The sequence below is a fragment of the Malania oleifera genome, chromosome 2 (genome assembly GCF_029873635.1).
Source record: "Malania oleifera isolate guangnan ecotype guangnan chromosome 2, ASM2987363v1, whole genome shotgun sequence".
Taxonomy (NCBI): domain Eukaryota; kingdom Viridiplantae; phylum Streptophyta; class Magnoliopsida; order Santalales; family Ximeniaceae; genus Malania; species Malania oleifera.
In genome coordinates this window covers 52137735-52148088 of record NC_080418.1, presented here as the reverse complement: position 1 = coordinate 52148088, position 10354 = coordinate 52137735, and positions in this window count along the sequence as shown.

Here is a 10354-nt window from a genome sequence, read left to right as displayed (position 1 = left end):
GAGAGAGAGAGAGAGAGAGAGAGAGAGAGAGAGAGAGAGAGAGAGAGAGAGTTTACCTTATCTCAGGAGTGGTTCCTACAACACTCTAATCATGAATCCACTTCGGTTAAAATGTTGGCAGCCGAGAATGAAACCCAGTGGTATTTTCCGTTCTTCAATCGACCAAGAATCGGGGAAGAAATTGAGGCGAGAAAGAGAGAGTGATTGAGGAGAGAGAGAGAGAGAGAGAGAGAGAGAGAGAGAGAGAGAGAGAGAGAGAGAGAGAGAGAGAGGGAGAGTTAGCGTGATGGGGGGGAGTTCTCTAGATGGTTGAAATCATGAAGCTTCTTTTGAAGCATCAAATTGAAATCTTATATATATATATATATATATATATATATATATGTATATAATATTAATATATTATTATATTATATTATATAATTTAATTGATATTAATTAATAAATTAATTATTTATTGAAATTAAATTAAATTAATTTTTTACTTTTATTTTAATTTTAAAATCACTACATTCTCCTCTCCTTATAAAACTTTCGTCCTCGAAATTTGCTAACTTACATTTATCATGCATTCTTTTGGGAATCATTGAAATATTTATTCGACTCTAAGAAGAGCCGGCGACCACCCACATAGCAGCCTCGTCCCAAATTTATTAATAACTGTCACTTATGGCGGATGAATACCGTGGTTACAAGGGAGAGTTTTGGGAGATTACAGTTATTCACATTAAAAAAAAAAAAAAAACTCACCTAAAACCAATCCTAACCAAAACCAAAACATTAACTATCCTACACTATACAAGTCCATACATTGTCATTTACTTTTACTATTACTAGCTCAACTCTAAACTCCACTGAACAAGTGTGGATACCTTTGGCGCATCTTATCTTCCAATTCCCATTAAACTCCTTCAATTGCGTGGTTGTGTCATAACATTTTTACCAATGGAATCCTTTTTGTGCGTAGCTCTTGTTCCTTTTGATCTAAAATCTCCATTGACATTTCTTCATATGACGAAGTAACCTTAAGCTCTAGTGCCTCATTACTAATCACATGGGAGGGATCTAGGACATATTTTCTCAACATGGATACATGGAATGCATTATGAATTCTAAACAGCATAGGTGATAACGCCAACCTGTAGGCAACTGGACCCACTCTTTCCAATATCTCAAATGGTCCAATAAACCTAGGGCTTAACTTACCATTCTTCCCAAATCTCATAATTCCCTTTATCGGTGCAATTTTCAAAAACACACGGTCCCCTGTATCAAACTTCAACTCTCCTCAGAGAGTATCTGCATAACTTTTCTGTTGACTCTGAGCTACCTTGATTCTATCTCTGATAAGTTTAACTTTATCATAAGTCTACTAGACTAACTCTAGGCCCAAAATTTGTCTTTCACCAATTTCTTCCCAGTATAATGGAGATCAGCACCTCTTACCATATAGCGCCTCATATGGTGTCATCCCAATGCTAGTTTGATAGCTGTTATTATATGCAAATTCAACTAATGGCAAAAACTTTATCCAACTACCTCCGAAATTTAGCACACAAGCTCGCAGTATATCTAGTATCTGAATGGTCCTCAACGTCTGTCCATTAGTCTAAGGATGAAATGTTGTACTGGACATCAACTGAGAACCCATAGCTTCTTGCAAACTCCTCCAAAAATGAGATGCGAACTGTGGGTCTTAGTCTGATACTATGGAAATTAGCATGCCATGTAGTCTAACTATCTTCTGAATGTATAACTCGTCCAGTCTACTTATGAAGTAGTTAACTCTAATGGGAAAAAAAGTGGGCAGTCTTTGTCAATCGATCAACGACTACCCAGATGGCGTCCTATCCATGCAACGCCTAATCTTATAACAAAATCTATCGAAATATGCTCTCACTTCCATTCGGGGATGTGAAGTGACTGTAATGATCCCGTCGGTCTTTGATGCTCAGTTTTTACCTGTTGGCATGTCAAATACTGCACTACAAATTCTGTAATTTCTTTCTTTAAATTACTCCACCAAAAAGACTTCCGAAGATTCCTGTACATCTTAGTACTACTAGGGTGCACTGTATAAAGAGATCAGTGTGCTTCCTCTAGGATAATTCTCTTAATCTCAGCATCAACAGACACACATAGCCTGATACGAAACCTTAAAACTCCATCATTTGAGATATTAAACTCTGCTCCTTGACCATTCTACACTTTATCCACAATCTTCACTAGATCCGCATTTTCATCTGAGCAGCTTTAATTCTTTCCTATAAGGTGGGATGAATTACCAGATTGGTAATGAATGCCTGGTGATCTCCCTTTACCAACTCCACGCCAAGCTTTTCTAAATCCATCTGGATTGGATGTTGTCTCACCACGACTGACATTGATGAACCCACTGATTTCCGGCTCAAAACATCAACTACCACTTTAGCTTTTCTTGGGTGGTAACTGATGGTGCAATCATAATCTTTAATATTTTTTGAGCTACCGTGAAGCATATGCTACAACTCTCTCTTGCTGCATCAGAACACACTTGAGCCCTTTGTGTGACGCATCATTGTAAATTACAAAACCTTCTTCTCCCGAAGGAATTGTCAGATTCGGTGTAGTGATGAGTCGCTACTTTAACTCTTGGAAGCTCTGTTCACACTCATATGTCCATTCAAACCTTACATTCTTCCTGGTCAATTTGGTCAAAAGGCCTGACAGTTTAGAGAATCCTTTTACAAATCGGCGATGGTATCCTGCTAGTACCAAGAAGCTTATGATCTCCTGCACATTCTTCGGTCATGCCTAGTCCACTACCGCCTTAATCTTAGTCGGATCAACAAAGATACCACCACCAGATACAACATGCCCGAGGAACGCTACTTGCTAAAGCCAAAACCCGCATTTCTTAAATTTGGCATACAATCTCCTTTCCCTTAAGATCTACAGTACTGTCCTCAAATGGTCCTCGTGTTCTTTATGACACTTTGAATACACTAGTATGTCATCAATAAACACCACCACAAATTGGTCCAAATATTGGTGGAAGGCCCTGTTCATCAGGTCCATGAATACGACATGGGCATTTGTCATTCCAAACGGCATAACCAAAAATTCATAATGGCCATATGGTATTCTGAACGCTATTTTTAGAACATCCTCCGCCCTGACCTTTACTTGACAGTATCCAGATCGTAGACCATTCTTGGAGAAAATCTATGTCCTTTGAAGCTGGTCAATTCCAAACCCAACTTTTTGATCAGAAGGCAGTCCCGACAACTCCTTCGGAAACACATCCGAAAAATCCCTCACTATCGGGATATCCTCCAATTCTAACTCCCCTTCCAGAACTTCCTTTACACAAGCCAAGTACCCCTAACATCCCTTCATAAGCAATCTCTTTACTTGGATAGCTGATAACATCTGTGGTGGGATGCGTACACATGTCCCCACAAATCTGAACTCCTTCTCTCTCGGAGGTCTAAATACCACCTCCTTCTAATAATAGTCAATACTGGCATAGTGGGCAACTAGCCACTCAATTCCCAAAATTATCTCTAAACCATGCAAATCCAATACTACCAGGTTAGCTAGTAAGGATCTCCCCTGAATACTGATTAGACAGTCATTGAGTATCTTCCTACACAACACTACCGTCTCAGTCGGTGTAACCACTGACAAACTGACATCTAATGGATGAGTTTCTATCCCACAGAACTTGATAAACTCCCAGGCTATAAAGAAGTGAGACGCCTATGAATCCAATAAAACAGTAGCTTTATAGGAAAAAATTAAAACAATACTTGTCACTACATCACTGACTGCCCCAGCATCTCCTAGCGTCAAAACATAGATCCGCATCAGGGCGGTGTTCCTCTGCTGACTACCTCGAGGTGCTCGGTTATCTCCTCGATATGGTCTAGTAGCAAGTGGGTTAACTGGGGGTGCTCGGTAGTCTCTTGCTATGTGACCAGGTTGACTGCAGCGATAACATACCACCTCTCTAACCCAGCAGTCTTTTGGATGTCTCCTATGGCACCTAGGGCAGAGAGGGTGCAATGGTCTGCCCTATATAGCTCGGTCTCCCATTCACTATATCTGACCTCCTCTGCCACACTGTCTCCTCCAAAACCCCCTGCTGGTACTTGCCTAAAAATCGGGAGGCATGGGCCTCTTCCTCTAACTCTGTGCTCCAGCACCTTTCTGTAGGCTGGTCTCTATAACTATGACTTTATCTACCAGTTTTGAAAAAGAATGGACCTGAAAGCCCATAAACTGCTCATATAAACCCTGTTTCAGGCCCTCCTCAAATTTTCTTACCTTCTTTTCCTTATATGGCACCATATATGGGGCAAATCGGGACAACTCAATGAATTTAGCGGCATACTACTGTACCATCATGTGTCTCTGAGTCAAATTTAGGAATTTCGTTGCTTTAACATTTTGGGTAGTAACAGGGAAATACTACTAAAAAAATAACTCCCTAAAGAGGCTCCATGTCATAACGATAAGCATAGGCCTCTGCTCTTCTAATAACCTCGCTGATCTCCATCAGCGTTTAGCCTCTTCTGTCAATTTAAAAGTAGCGAATGATACTGTCTGCTCCTCACTACATAGGAGAATGACCAATGTCTCCTCCATCTCTTGGACCCAGTCTCAGCCACAAATGGGTCGATTCCTCCGGAGAATGACGGAGGATTCATACGTATGAACTGCTTAATCGTGCAGCCTCGCTCTCCTAAACTCCTGACCATCTCTGCTATCACCTGCTGGGTGACACTACGTAATACCACATTTGGATCTCCGCCACCCATACTAGAGGCCCTGCATCATCACCTCCAGCATGTGCATTACTACTTCCAGGGTCTATCCTAAAAATGGCACAAAATGATCTTAGAATTCCATCATCATAACATAACCAATACACTTATCAGACCAAGACCCATAAGATATTCTTGTATAATCATTCATCTTAACATTCTCATTCCCCAATTTAAGATTTAGTTTTACCACTCAGTCGTATAATCATTCATCTTAACATTCTCATTCCCCAATTTAAGATTCAGTTTTACCACTCAGAAACAAGAACTGACAATAGTTTACTATGACTTTTTTGAAATCGTCACCCTAGGAAAATCACAGAAACCACCACAGAATACCCTGCCTCCAGGCTGCAAGATAGAACCCTAAATTCAAATCTTTGATCTCGAACAATGACTGACTCATATCCCAATCTACCCATCTCCTACTCTCGTCAAGATCCATTTCTATATTATGGTATTGTATTCCCTTGAAGTCTGCAAAACCTAGCAACCTAGGCTTTGATACCAAACTGTAACGACCCGAAAATTCTGCTATATATATATATTCCACATATTAAACACTGATACCATGTTATAATATCCCGACCTTAAGTGGGAACCAGACTGACCTATTTATGACATATATCTACCGTGTAGCAGGATCATACACACAATATCCCAGATACAATACCAGTTTCAAAAATTACCATAATTACATACATATCTCCTCAAGATGTTATACAACCCATAGTAAACCAAAACATAACTATATACATGCATCTCACCAGTACTTACTTCAAAACCAAATACTATCTAGACTTGCCCTAAAACCTCCTAAGCTTGATTTCTTGTATTCCCTGAAATATTAAAATGTTATTGGTGTAGACACCCTATTTTTGCCCTAACCAAATAGAACACGGGGTCCCCTTTTATTATTTTCATTATTATTATTATTACCTTATTATTATTATTATTATTATTATTATTATTATTATTATTATTATTATTATTATTATTATTATTATTATTATTATTATTATTATTTTCCTATATTATTAGTACTTTACTATTATTTTGCTATTATCCTTATTATTATTATTATTATTATTATTTAATTATTATTACTATTATTATTATTTTAATTATTATCATTATTATTATTTTTGTTATTTTTGCAATCATTATTATTTTTGTTTTATTATATTATTATTATTATTATTATTATTACTATTGGTATTTATTAGTATTATTATTATTAGTATTACTATTATGATTATTATTATTATTATTGTCTTACCATTCTTATTATTATTATTATTATTATTATTATTATTATTATTATTATTATTATTATTATAAAAAATAAAAACAAAAAAACACAAAAAGGAAAGTTTTCATTAGGGTTTTGGGAGAGATGCCTATTTAAAGGCATGTTCATGGAACCAATGAAAGGAAGCAAGCGCAGCGCACAGACGGCCAAAAGAAAAAAAGAAAACCTAGCTAATCTCTTCTCTCCCTCTCTAATTTCTCTGTTCTTTTCTCTCCCGGAGTCCCTTGGCTCTCAGCCTTCTGCACCAGAAAACCAGCCCTTCATCCTCAGCCCACAGTCCCTCCATAACAATACAGAGCCCCGAGTTCCTCTGCACCAGACCATCCGGCTACTTCAGCAGCACCCGAGGCCATCACCACTCCATCATCGCACGGCCACCGATAGCCACCACTTCCTCTGTTCAACTCCACCATACCAGCATTCCAAGACTCCAGCAGTACCCGAGTACCCAATCTCTACTGCCTCAAGCCCAGCACAGCACCATTAGAGCTCCTCTGCTCCACAGTTGTTGCCTACAAGCAACCGACCACCACTCCGACCAGCACAGCCATGACTCCAGCCACCGGTGGTCTCCCCTGCTGCACCGACCACCCCCACAGTAGCCAACCTCCAGGACCCGAACACCCTGCTGCCAACCTGCTGCCCTCTGTAAATCGTCTGCTTCAGATGCACCACACAAACACACACACACAGATATGCGATTTTATTTTATTTTATTTCTTTCTTCTGTTGCTGATTTTGGTTTATATTGATATATAATATTTGTTTTTTTTTATGCACGTATATTTAATATTTTGAGTTTTTTTTTCTTATAATGTTTTATTTAGTGTAATATATATTTAGTTTCATATTTAAACTCTTCTTTTACACATTAAAGTATTTATAATATTGTTATAGGGTTTTTTACGTTTGTTAGTTGATATTCTTGTTTGTATTTTGGTTGTGCATATTATTTAATGAACATTATTATTGTTGTAGAAGTGTTACAATTAAAATTTGTTTTAATCTTCAAGTTTATACTTTTGTTGTATTTAGGGTATGTATTAAATTTCATATTCACTTTTAGGGTTTCCTTATTTAGATTTTTAGGGTTTCCATTTTATCACGTATTGATTTCCATAGTTTGACTATTTCTATATTATCATATATGTGTATTTATTGTTTCCATATTGTTACACATTGATTTCTTTCTTTTAGGGTTTGATTACTTCCCTATTATTGGATATTATTGTTTATGATCAGATTAAAGTTGTATAGGGCTTATATTGTTATTAATATTATGATGTATACACCTTATTATTCTAGTAGCATTTATCATTGGTAATTATGTGCTATGATATATATACATATATACATATTGGTTGTGTTATTATTATAGTAGTATTATTGTTACAAGTAGTGTATTATTGTTATAATATATTAGGGCTTCGGTTACTTCATGTCTTGAACTATTATTATGATTTTGTTAATATGGTATCTTTTGGATTATTAGTATTGTTGCATTATTACCGTATACCTTGGGTTTTTCCCTACTGCTATGTTAATTGCGTATATATCTTAGGGCTTTGATTAATTCATATTTTTTATGGTATTTTTAGAATTTTTAGGATCTAAGCATATATGGTATTTTTAGTATTTTGATATATATAGTGATAGTATTATAGTATTTCTATTATGTTTATGTGTGATGAGATTTACTATAGTATCTTTAGTATATTAATATATATATATATATATATATATATAGTAATATGGTATCTAATTACTTATTTTGACACTCATGATATTTTAGTAAGTGTGAGTTGCTTATTACTCTATTACCATATATTAAAACCTCCCATATTAGTATCTTTCCATAAAATTTTTTATACAATTTCAAAATTTGGGAGTATTTTTGTTAAATATTTTGTTGATTTTTTTTATCCCTATGATTTTATTGCCGGCGTATGAGCCTTCGGGCATCACGTACTTTAAGCTCTGAGGGAATATATGTATGTATATTATATTATATTTATTTATTTATGTATATTTATAAATTCATAAAAAGGAGTAATTTAAATACTTATTAGATTAACTTAGGGATAATTTCAAATTAATTAGGTACCGTTCGTAAGAACGGGCGCGTAGGGGGTGCTTGTACCTTCCCCTCGTGTAATCGAACTCCCGAACCTAACTCTGGTAACATAGACCCATTCTACCCCTAACGGGGTAGTAATCACGTGTTCTAACCACACTAAAGGTTAGTGGCGACTCCGACATTCCCTATTTTTCCATGAAAATTAAAATTGATTTTTATTTCGCCGCCTGGGGCAACACGCACTCCCGGGGACTCCGCGACAATTGGGGTGAGACATCTCTCAGTAAGAAGAAATAGATTACTATCAGTGTGTGGCAGATGAGTTTTTACTTAAGTAAAACATAGCCATTAATTTAACTTTAACCGAAAAGGCAGCTGTATATATATATCATAACTCACACCTATACAACTTAAAATACACATTTCTTCTCAAACATACTTTTAGGTAAATGAATAATTCTATTTTCGTGAATCTATGTATATGTATTTTCATATCGGAATTTCCCTACTGAGCATACCTCCCCTGCTGGCATCAGTACAAACTTCATAACATAATTTTCGTACTAAGCATACCTCCCCCACTGGCATCAGTACAAACTTCATAGCATAATTTCTGTATTGAGCATACCTCCCCCACTAACATCAGTACAAACTTCATAACACAATTTTTATACTGAGCATACCTCCCCTACTGGCATCAGTACAAACTTCATAACATAATTTTTGTACTGAGAATACCTCCCCCACTGGCATCAGTACAAACTTCATAACATAAATTTCCATACGGAGCATACCTCTCTCATTGGCATCAATACAAACTTCATAACACAATTTCCGTACTGAGCATACCTCTCCCACCAGTATCAACATAAACTTCATAATACAAATACCACAGTATTTTCAACCAATCAAGAAACCAGTATAATATCACAACTTTAATCGTATAATACCATATAATGCTGTTTATAAATAAAACAGTAACATGTTCTCATTTTCACAATTCGACATAACCACATTCTTTGTATACAAACATAACTTAGTATAAAATCACAACTCGGTATATATGCATAATTCAGTATAAAATCCATACTCAGTATAAAATCACATTCTTGTATAAAATCACAATTTCACATGTAATCTCAGTATAAAAACTGTCTTTTCATTTCTCAATATCAAAATGTCATGTACAATAAATCACATTTCCATAAAATCAGTACCATTTCACCATATAATACCATAAAAATATTCTAATTCAATTATGCAATAAAACATATTATTCTCATGCCACACGATTTAAATTATAATTTCAGAATACTGTAAACTACTTGGGAAAAATATATTTTTTTGAGAAATAATATTAAATAAACTTCTAGGGTTTACTCAACTCAAACACCCAGTTTCCCAAAACTAACTCATAATCATAATTCTCATATTCCTAAATATTCTGAAAAATTATATATATCATTTTTGTAATTAAATACTACAAATTAATAAGTGAATTTTCTGAAAATACTGAACATAATCTATCCCCTTACCTACTTACTAAGAGAATTCCTACGAAGATCCTAAAACCCAAGCCAGCAGCATTTTAGAGTTCAAAACCCTAAAATCACATTTCCCCAATTCAATCAACTCAACCTTAGAATTACAATTATTTTAATATTTCTTAGACCTACACACTCTAAATAACTAATTAAACTTTAAAAATAATTAACGGATATAATTTCATTCTTCTTACCCTAACCTTGGAGTGGTGTTGAAGAAACCCAAATTAAAAATATGCTTCGATTAGAATGACAAGAATCGAAACTAAGATCCCGTGGTGGTGTCTGATCGTTAATTTGGCTAAAGATTTGAGAAAAAATAGAGGAGAGAGAGAGAGAGAGAGAGAGAGAGAGAGAGAGAGAGAGAGAGAGAGAGAGAGAGAGAGAGTTTACCTTATCCCAAGAGTTGTGCCTACGATGCCCTAATCATGAATCCATTTCGGTTAAAATGTTGGCGTATGATAATGGAACCCAATGGTATTTTCCGTTCTTAAATTGGCTGAGAATCGGAGAAGAAATAGAGAGAGTGGTTGAGGAGAGAGAAACTAGAGAGAGAGAGTTGGTGTGATGGGGGGAGTTCTCTAGATAGTTGAAATCCTAAAGTTTCTTTTAA